At 33.6% G+C, this 10,989-nt stretch overlaps 1 long non-coding RNA gene across 1 annotated transcript; it reads right to left on the reverse strand.

Moving 5' to 3' along the window:
* Positions 1 to 2,752: 2,752 nt before the first annotated feature.
* On the reverse strand, positions 2,753 to 3,642 carry LOC108661203 (uncharacterized). Its single transcript, XR_016025193.1, has 3 exons — positions 3,506 to 3,642; positions 3,342 to 3,432; positions 2,753 to 2,809 (listed from the first exon to the last, which is right to left on the reverse strand). It is a non-coding gene; the product is annotated as an uncharacterized LOC108661203 (long non-coding RNA).
* Between the last annotated feature and the right edge of the window lie 7,347 nt (positions 3,643 to 10,989).

The following is a 10,989-nucleotide window of genomic DNA, read 5'->3' on the forward strand; positions in this document are numbered from 1 at the left end:
GTCCTGTCAATAGATGCTCTAACAGACGTCATCTATTGTCACTAGGCAAGGATGATTATAAGCAAGAACGGTGGTAGAAGTCCTGCTTACATCGACCATGACAAAATAGCTATGAGATTAGGCAAGCAAAGATAGCCAAGTCCAATTTATGTTGCATCTTTAAATGACTTTTGAACACTAAATAATGGAGTATTGAGCAAACCAGTTATGAAATTTTGATCTAAAGATATAGCCTTGGTAGCAAGGACTATAATTTAAACACACCAATGAATAATGGATTTGGAAAAATTGAGGATGAGATAAGGGTTGAGCCCCCACATTTATTCGAGATAAAGGCTAGTACACTTGCGTAAATTTGAGGAAGAATTTCCTTAAGGGAGAGAGAATTAAAACCTTAATGTTTACAATAAATGTAAGTTAGTATTTGACCCAAGGGCATAATGGTCATTTTTTAGGTGAGATTTCTTTTATCATCTATCATGCATGATTTTTTTTATCGATTATAGCCCTTTCCATGTTTTCTTTTATCCTTTGTGGCTTTGATACCTTAGTTAACTATCACAATTGGATATTTCTAAGTCTAGAAAAGGGTAAAAATATGCGATTTTTGTAAAATGATTTAATGAGAATTAAAAATGGCAATAATGGTTCATTTGATATTGAACTAAAATGAATATTTGAAAGTATAGGGAATAAATTTGAAGAAATGGTTATTGTGGATAAATATAAGAACTTGGGTAGAAAATGGGTTTGATGAGCTTGTAGAGTAATAGATATGTTTAATCATTTATATGTATTGATTATATGCTTTTGAATGTGATAGATACTATTAAAGCTCTAGGCTCTTTAGTTAAAGGAGCAAACTAAGCGAAATTGCTAGTGTAAAGGTAACACTAAGGTAAGGGAATGCATTTAAATGTTTTCATGAAGGCATGAAATACTTGAATATTGTGAATCAAATGCTTGGAAAGTATGCATAGGAACAAGCCCTTAATGTTGAAAAGGTTTACATCCAAAACAAGAGCTACGTATGATTTGGATACTATTGTTATAATTGTGTTATATGTGTTAATGGAAAATGTTTTCTTATGTTATATGTGAATGTATATACATGTGTATAAGTATTAGAAACTGATGACTTTTGCTTATAAATGTGTTGAACAAAATGGTGGTTGATATCATACATTTATGAAATGCTATATGAATGTGATAAGTATGTGATGATATGAACAGCCTAGGTAGTGAGGCGACGAAATACCATTATTGTTATATATTAGGGTTGGTTACTCTATGGATGTGGGGTGGCGAAATATCACCATCACTATCTATATAAGGGTTGGTTACCTTATGGACGGCCTAATAGTGGGGCGGCAAAGTACCACAATAATGGATGGCTTAGGTAATAAAGCGACGAAGTATCACTATTATTATGACTTGAGGGATGATACATATGTATGTATGGATGAATGCTTATGAGTTAAAAGTTGTGATTGATGATTGAGAATTTCAATCGCATATCAAGTTACAAGTGTTGAATTTGTGATTCCAAATGCATGCATAATGGATTTAGTTTTCAAGGACCAATTGCATGGTATTTATCACAGCCTAATTTTCAGGCCATGACCGGCGCAAGGGCCCAATGGGCTCAACCACTAAGCCCAAGCAGGCCTACTTAATTGATCTTTATACATTAGTCCCTATTCCTTTAGAATCCAAAGCTCGAAATGTTCAAATACCGTTTCTTTGAAAACGATTCATAAAACCCAATCATGCATTCATAATGGCATCATCCACCAATATATTCATAAATAGATTAACAAATAATTCTTAATGTTTCACATTAAATATTCATATACACATAATTAGACCTTGACCGTCAGCGGAGTGACTCTAGGCACGATTGATAACACTTAATGTCACATTAAACCTACCGAGCAATGTATAGGGAGGAGCATCTCATCCTAAGATCCAATCACTTTTAACTCAAGAAACCTAAAACATGAATTTTAAAAACGTGAGTATAAACTCAATGAGTGAACATAGGAAAAGAACAACCATCAATACAAGAAGTTTTAGAAATCATGATGAATTTATGTTGAAGACAATGCAATTTAACTTAATTTCTTGTCACAACGGAAATCTGTCTTTGCTGAGGTGAAAATCAAGTGGAAATCGTTTCTCAAGTTTTAACATTCAAAAATCAAAACAACCATAATATAATTTCCAAAACCTCTATAGATATATATATATATATATCATATATAAACATATATATAACCACCAGCCTCGCCCCCAACTCTGTCTCAGCTTACGTGCATTACCACACTACAAATAGCCAAGTCAGCACAGCTCATGTGCACTCATACACAGCACATGGCTAGGTCAGCACAACTCATGTGCACTCCTACACCGCACATGGCTGGGTCAGCACAGCTCATGTGCACTCCTATATCACACATGGCTGGGTCATAATTATCACACAAAAATATGATTTAATGTATAATATACACGTCAACATAATGTAAAAACTCATGAATTTATCATGTTCATATCTCATAATATCAAAACATTTCATCAAGGGCTTGTTCCCATGCAACTTTTAAAGAAAACCAACAAAATATTTCAAGTGGCTCAATCAAGCATAAAATCATTTATTCCAAAACATTTTAATGCAAATTCACTCACCTGGCAACAACGAGATATTAAGTTGCTATTTGTTCGGAGGTGTCTCTAACTATTTTCACTGGTCAATCGCTCGTTATTTATTCCGACACGCCACCACGTTACTCTAACCTTATCTTTGCACTTCCTAGCAATAATACGACCTCAATATACTTAATTACATATGTATACAAGTAGCACTTCAATCAATTAATCCTTACTCAATTTATATTTTTCAACCTATCATGAAACCATCTACAATTAACTCACATCTTAATACATTTTTTACAAAAATTACTTACATCCATTGCTTACGAAATTCCTTAGATTATATCATCGGCAACTTAATTATGATATCACGTGTCTACTTCAGCCTTTCTAAATAATTTCCACCCAAATTCATCTTATATTTCCACACATAATCCACATATATGGTAGCAACAATCATTCTCACTTTCACTCAATTATTTTCGAGTTTGCACGCATCGTTATCTATCTAACTTTCAATACTTTGTTTCTCAAACCTCCATCCACAATATTCCTTTTTCATTTCTTTCAAATGACATGCCATACAATCTTAACAATTTTCAACTAGCTTATGCAAATAGATCCTTTCAACAACCATAATTCCCCACAATATTCAACTAACCGTAGGCTTTAAAACATAGTGTTAAGCTTACCGTTTTCCTTTTCCACTTTGAGTCCTTCATGTACCCATGGGTTTATTTGCTTACATGTTATCAATTTTTTCTCCAATCAAGCCAATCTTTGCTGCCACAAGACTTTTCTCTAAGTCACTAACTCAATTTCAAAGACTACTCAAGCCAAAAGCAAGAATTCTTACCGTTTCTTACTTGAATCACCAAAACCAAGCTTTTTCTCCCTTCCTCTCCTTTTCTTTCTTCTTCTCCTAGAGTTTATATGTGCTGGAAATTGGGGTTAGAAGTTGTAACTTTGGTGCACAAGAAGTTGGGAGAAGAAAAAAGCAAGAAGAGAAAAGAAATGAAAAGAAAACAAGGAAAGAAAATGAAAGGAAATTAGTTTTCCATGGGAGAATGAGAGAATGGCGCTAGAAGCTTCAAGAATGAAGAAGAAAATATCTTGCTGGGAGGATAAGGACGGTTTTGGGCTGAAAAAAATCAGAGTCAAAGCTTCCTTTGGAAGCTTTGACCAAACTTCAAGTAAAATTACCGTTTTACCCTTTTTATTTCTTTCCATTTTAATTTAGTCCTCCCAACACTCATTTAACTCCAACTTCCTTCTATTATCTTCTTCTACACATGTACAAACAAAGTATGAAGTTTGTACTCCAACGCGATGTCCCCGTAATATTTAAAATATTTATTTACCTACGCTATCTTTACTTAATAAAGACACGCGGCCCCATTAACGTCATTTTTCTCCAAAATTTTTCTCATTCTTCTTCTCCCCCACTTAGGTTGCCCATATATTCTCTTCATGAAAAATTTTGACACTGAATAAAATATTAATATTTTAATATTATTTTATTAATAAAATATTTTTTTATTCTAAAAATTTCCTTTTGTCTCCTCTTGTCTCCTTGGTACCCAAAATACCTTATTATACCTCAATTGACTTCCGAATCACTTTTTATCTCACAAATTCTTCTCTAAAAAAATTATTATTTTATTATTATTTCCTCGTATGCAGAATATTTTATCCCAAACCAATCCTTTCATCTTTCATTATTTCTAAACATTATAATTAACATCAATTGGCATCCAATAAAAAATGGCATTGTTTGTAAATTAATCTACCGTTATTGCTGGTTCCCTTCCTTATCCCTCACTGAGTTTGTACTCATCCCTTTTAAAATTGCATGTTTTGGTTTTCAAATCCAAAGGTAGTTGGATCATAGTCTTTAAGGCGGATCCTCATACACCTAATAGTTGGTAGGCATCTATAATGGCATTTTGTAGCCGTAACCCCACCAAAGTCACTCTGCCAATAGTCATAGGTCATCTTGCATTTAAGTGTAAACTTGTTTTGATGTCAATCATGGGATATTTTTTTATTCATTGAGTGGTCAAAATTATTAAAGATGCAGCCATAAGGTGGCGAGTGATAGATATTATTTAAGAATGACATGAACAAGTTTTATAAAGCATATAAGCATATATTTGTCCACTGAGAAAATGAATGGAAATGCCTTTAAATGGTCTTGAAAGAATGAGGTATTGATGAATAGGTTTATAAGGAAAGGCTTCTTTGGGTCTTATGGGCTACGCCTATTAGGCCCATGTGCGCCCCAAATTGAGTTGTGACAAAACTCAACCTTCCATGGAAGCTTTAACTATGGCTAGTTTTTTTTTTATGGAAAAAGAAAAGTAACAATGATGTGACTTTTTCTCACAGTGGAAAATCAGGGTATGTGAAAGATAAATGCTACAGAATAATCAACTCTCCACTAGATTTTAAATTCACTAAAGGAAGGAACAATCTTAAGAAATTTGCTCCAACAGTAAACAACACTGTAGTTAATGTATAGCCTGGCCAACATGAGGAAGATGCTAATACGTTATCTCAATTTTCTCTTACAAAAAGTTAATATCAAAACTCATGGTGCTTATCATTATCAATGAGCAAAAGACTAACATTGGTGATGACCTACATTCTTCAAACCTACTCTCCTCAAGCTATAACGGAATGAATCCTCACTCACATAGAATTTCTATGGTAGCCTATACTTTTCAAGAGATAGTGGAATGAATCCTTACTTACATAGTATTTCTATGGTCAATTCAACAATAGAAAGTAAATTTTTCAAACCTTTCTATTTAAACTTACATAGGTGCAGTATTTGATGAATCATTTGGTATTAATGTTCATACATTTGATCATTATTCCTAAATAATAGATGCAGATGCATTTGATCATATACATGTTATATTAGTAAAGAATGTGTATATATATATACATGTGTGTGTGTATTCCTTATGGAAGGTTAGCAGCTCCAATGTGTGTGATAATGGCCCTATTTTTATTTGGCATTTATATGATTTTATACATGTTAAATATTTTGTTTCATAAATGAGTTTATGAAATGTAATATTTGATATGAAGAAATGTTGTTAGATTTGCAACTATCTCATTTTCAAGGTTTAAAGGAGAAAACTATGATTATGTAATGGTGCATGCTTATTACGAATTGTTGATTTGTGCTAAAACTCTTCTTTTGGCTTGTCCCCTTTCTCGTATCCACTAACGAAGTCATTGTAACTCACCCGTTCTTTTCCCCTATTTTGTTTTTAATATATCAATAGCTTGCTTGGTTTCGCAACTTGTGGAGTAATAGCCCAGTTCATTCGTGGTAGATGTGGTAGAGCCTTCCTTCTAACCTTTCAATGTCGTTACACTCCACAGTGTGTCGAGTCAAGCCTTTGAAATATTATGATGATAATGAACTAGTTATGTAAATAAATATTGAATTAGTCATACTTGTTTATGTTTTTGAATATTATGTTGAGCCTTGGAAACGGGTGCATGTGAATGATAAGACTATGGAGGATGAACCATAGTAACAAAGGCACGGGATGCGTGTTAGACCACAGTTGTTATGACATTGTGAATATTTATACGATATGTGATAGAAACAACACTTTATGTTGAGAAGTTCCATATTGTGGTGGCCTTAATGAATTATTTGTATATTATTAACTGTGAATGGAAATGAATATGAATGCCATGGATGACTAGCCCATGCATTATTGGTTTAGGCTTGCTTGGACCTAGTGAGCTATACTTACGACGGTTCATGTGCTTGTCATGATACCTCAAGAAAATGGGATGTGACATCTTTATTTTGCTTCCACACTTAACATAATAGAAAGAAATTTGACCCTAAGGCAAGAAAGTGTGTTGTGTTCATTTGTTACCTTGTAGGCATAGAGGGATAAAACATAAGATCTTTATAAACATCAAGTATTCATTTCTAGGAATGTGATCTTCCATGAACATATATTTTCCATTCAAAAATTTCATTCACGTCCACCAGACTATAGTCAACAGTTTTCTAATGATAATTCTGCTTGTGACAGTTTTTCTTATGATTTTTTCAATTCACCATCTCATTCATCTTTGTTTGATAATGCTCATATTATTCAAGATGATTCATCGTTATCTTCATTTACATCACTTATATCCAATTGTCCGTCTGAAAATACCTTTTCAAGACCTAATCAAATTTTTGAACACGCCTCTATTGAAAATACCTTTTTTTTCTTATTAAGGATCATGACATTAATCAACAACCTGGTATGACTTCTCCTATTCCTCCTATAACCTTTTCACCTAGAAAAAGCACAAGAATCAAACAACTACGTAAATATCTAGAAATTTATAAATATAACTTGCCTTCACATTTCAATTTGATCACTCAACACTTTATTTCCTTTTTTTTTTTGTCTTTATGCCAACTTTCCCCTTCTCATCATGCTTTTACTACCTTTCTTAGTCAAATAAAAGAACCACATAACTTTCATCAAGCAGTCAAATATGTTGAGTGGCAAGCTTCCATGAAAGCTAAAATGGAAGCTTTGAATGATAATAGGACTTGGTCCATAGTACCCTTTCCTCATTACGCTCATGCTATAGGCTGTAAGTGGGTCTACAAATTCAAAATGAATGTTGATGGTAGTGTGGAAAGGTACAAAGCTAGGTTTGTTATCAAGGTATATAGTAAAAGGGAGGGATTTGACTACACTAAAATCTTCAATCTTGTTACTAAGCAAACAATAGTTAACGTTTTCTTAGCCTTAACAGCTATATATAAATGGCATTTGTCCCACTTGAACATTAATAATGCCTTTCTCAATGGAGATCTTGATGAGATAGTGTATATGGACTTTACTTGAGGGTTATAAAGTTAAGGGGGATGTAGTACCTCGTATTTTGATACGGTGACTAATAAAGTTTACGAATGCCAATTGAGGTTAATTACCGAGTTAAAAAAGGTAATTCAGAAGTAAACTTGTGAAATCTCGATCTCCATAGGCACATAACTAAAAGTAGACGCGATAATGTGGACCAGGGGTAATTTCATAATTTCTCTTGGTGAGCTCCTACGAGTGGGTTTTCTTGATGCTATTAAGGTCTAAATAGGCCTAAGGAAGGAATAAATTATGTTTATGATGGTAAATAAATGAAGAAGATAAAAATAATGATAATTTCCACGGTAAGGGTAAACTGGTCATTTTGCATCTTGGGTCTAAAATTTTATGTCTTCATGAACCTGAGTATTTCTAGACTATTATGGACCTTGCCTTAGTGTCAAAAGAGTAAAAAGTTGCACAAAGGATGAGAGGAAGACAAAGTCACCATGTTAAGGGCATTTTGGTAATTTATGTGAGAAATGGATAAACTTTAGATATAAATATCTAAAGCTCCAGCAATTTCCAACAGCTTTCAGCCATTTCTTCTTCCTTTCCCCTCTCACGTTTCTTCATCTCCAAGGGAGCCTCCCTTAAAGCTTCCATAACTTTCTCTCTCTAGCTTCAATTTCATGCTTTTAAGCACTTTTTTATATAACCTTTTGTGCTCTTTCACTCTCTCACCTTAAAACCCTTAAAAAGTATTACTTCCATCTTCCTCTCACTAGTTGACATGTAAAGAGAGAAAGTGATTTCCCTTGTTAGCTTGAGGAATTTTGAAAGAGAATTCAACTACAAAGACCATCAAGGTGAGTATAAGTTATGGTTAAATTTCTTTAGTTGTTGATAGTGGCTAAGAATTGGGTTTGTGAATATTTCATCATTGACGTTGTTTATTCACTCTTAGGGTGACTAGAGTGGTGTGAATAACTAGCCATTTAATGGCAATTGGAAGCTAGTTAGGAATAACTAGTGGAACTTGGTTAGGAAAGAGCTTTTGGACTATATTAATGCCAATTTGGGTTGGTTGTGATGTTATGTGTGTATAGGTTCCAACAAGGCCTCACATGTCTATTTGGAGTATTAGTTGAGGTTAGAGTCAAGCAAAAGAATCAACAAGACTAGTGAGTGAACTTGCATTTCAAAATTTCTTTGGGAAATGTAATGTATTTGAATGAACATTTGAATGATTTTATCCAACTTTTCTTTAAAAATGTGTGCTAGGGAACAAGCCCTTGATAAAATGTTTTGATGTTGTGAAAAATGTGAAATATGTAAAAGGATGAATTCATGTGCTTCTATATTATGTTGGTAGGTATATATAAATATGAATTTATGTTTTGTATTGATGAATAATGTTGTGTGATGATGTTGAAGTGTGCGAGTAGGAAGTGCACACATGATGATGATAGAGTGTGCGAGTAGGAAGTGCACACATAATGATGATAGAGTGTGCTAGTAGGGAATACATGATGATGTTGAAGTGTGCGAGTAGGGAGTGCACACATGATGATGATATTGCATTGAGTTGAGTGTGGTGGGATGGTATGCATGATGATGTATGTATATACAAATATATATATATATATATGTTATAGAAAGTTTATGAAAATAATTGTGATTATTTTATGTGTTGGTATTATTAATTGCTCCTAAATTGCTTTTCATTTCAACAAGAAATTGGCTTTTGATGTAACAAGACCCATGTCACTTAAAATGCTCTGTTTCTCGCTGCAGAGAGATTCATTTTCGCTGCAGTGAGAAACTCTCAGGTTTTGGGGGTCACACTGGCCTGATTATCGCTGCAGCGAGAAACTCTTGGGTTCTAGTGCAGTGCTTTCACTTCAATGAAGATTTTGACCACCTTTCAGTCCGAACTAGAAAAGTGGTAAACATAAAAGTTGTAGCCCTACCTCTTAACTTTCTAATGGTCCAAAAATCAGGTCAATTTAACTTCTGTAGTAGGAGATATTATAGAAAAACTGAAACATATGCAAACTAAGACTATTTCTTGCTACAGAAAGAAACTTGCTGCCATGCTTGCTACCTTGCTTGATTTTGACCTATTTTTCACCCATTCAACTTCATGGATTGATCATGGGTTTTTGCAACACTATGAGGTTATTGATCAAAGTTTGAAATGAGGGGTTTTTAGTAAGAAATTAAATCAATTGCATTGTTTTTAAAACAAGTGCATCATGATTTCCAAATTCCTTCTATCGATTGCTTGTTCCCTTCTTATGTTCACTCACTAAGTTTTATACTCCCGTTTTTAAACTTCATGTTTTCATATTTGGAGGCAGTTGGGACCTAGATTGAGTTGTCCATGTATGCTCACCTTCTTGGTAGGTACTATGACATCTCAGTAGCTGTACTTTCACCAATGGTCACTCCACTGAAGGTCAAGGGTCTATTACCTGTGAACGCATATATGTAATGTAATTCGCTAGGATCCATATTATAAGTTAATTATGTATATTTGATTACCGATGCCACTAAGAGTTAGCAAACGAGTGACATTATTTTGACATAATAAAATTGTGAGTTTTGGGTCACTATAGAATATTACTAAAATATTTTTAGTTCAGAATTTCAATATGTGGTTTTAGAAATGATGGTTGGGAATGATGATCGGGTTTGTATAAAAAGGCTTGCTTGGGCTTAGTGGGTATGCCCATTGGGCCCATGCGCCGGTCATGGCCCGGTATTTGGGTTGTGACAGGGGAGTACCCCCTCTTACTCAAAAATAGTTTGCAAGCTTAGGAAGTCATTATATGGGCTTAAGCAAGCCTTAAGACAATTGCATTACAAATTCATTATTGCCTTATTGAGTTCTAGTTTCCAATAATCTAAAGTTGATTGCTCTTTGTTCATAAGAAAAAATAATTATGGTGATGTTGTGGCATTGATGGTTAATGTAAATGACATTGTGGTTGGTAGCATTTCAATTGAAGCTACAAATAAAGTGAAACAGCATTTACGATCCTAATTTAAGCTCAATGATTTAAGAGGGCTTAAATATTTTCTTGGTTTGGAAGTTGATAACTCTATGATATAGAGTTATTTAAGCTTAATTTTTATAGTAATTTGGCTTAGTTCTTGTAGTAATGCATAGACATTAGTAGGTTTTATTTAATTATTTTAAATTAGTTATTTTAAGTGAGTCAATCTAATTTAAGTTAAGTTTATGCTTAATTTGGTATTAATGTGGTTAAGATAGGTTGTTATTGATTTATTTGTGCTTTTGTAGGTGTTTGATGAAAGAAGAATTTTAGTGGACGAAGAAGAGCAATTTCAAGGTGCAGACCTCTACTGCATATGTTTTGGTTTTTCAACTATAACTATTTCTACAAAACTCCAAATGAGATAATTCTTAGACCATTGAAAAGATAAGAGAAAAATCTACAACCTCATGTTTATCACTTCACCATTTCAGCCT

The sequence above is a fragment of the Theobroma cacao genome, chromosome 3 (genome assembly GCF_053813885.1).
Source record: "Theobroma cacao isolate CCN51 chromosome 3, ASM5381388v1, whole genome shotgun sequence".
Lineage (NCBI taxonomy): Eukaryota > Viridiplantae > Streptophyta > Magnoliopsida > Malvales > Malvaceae > Theobroma > Theobroma cacao.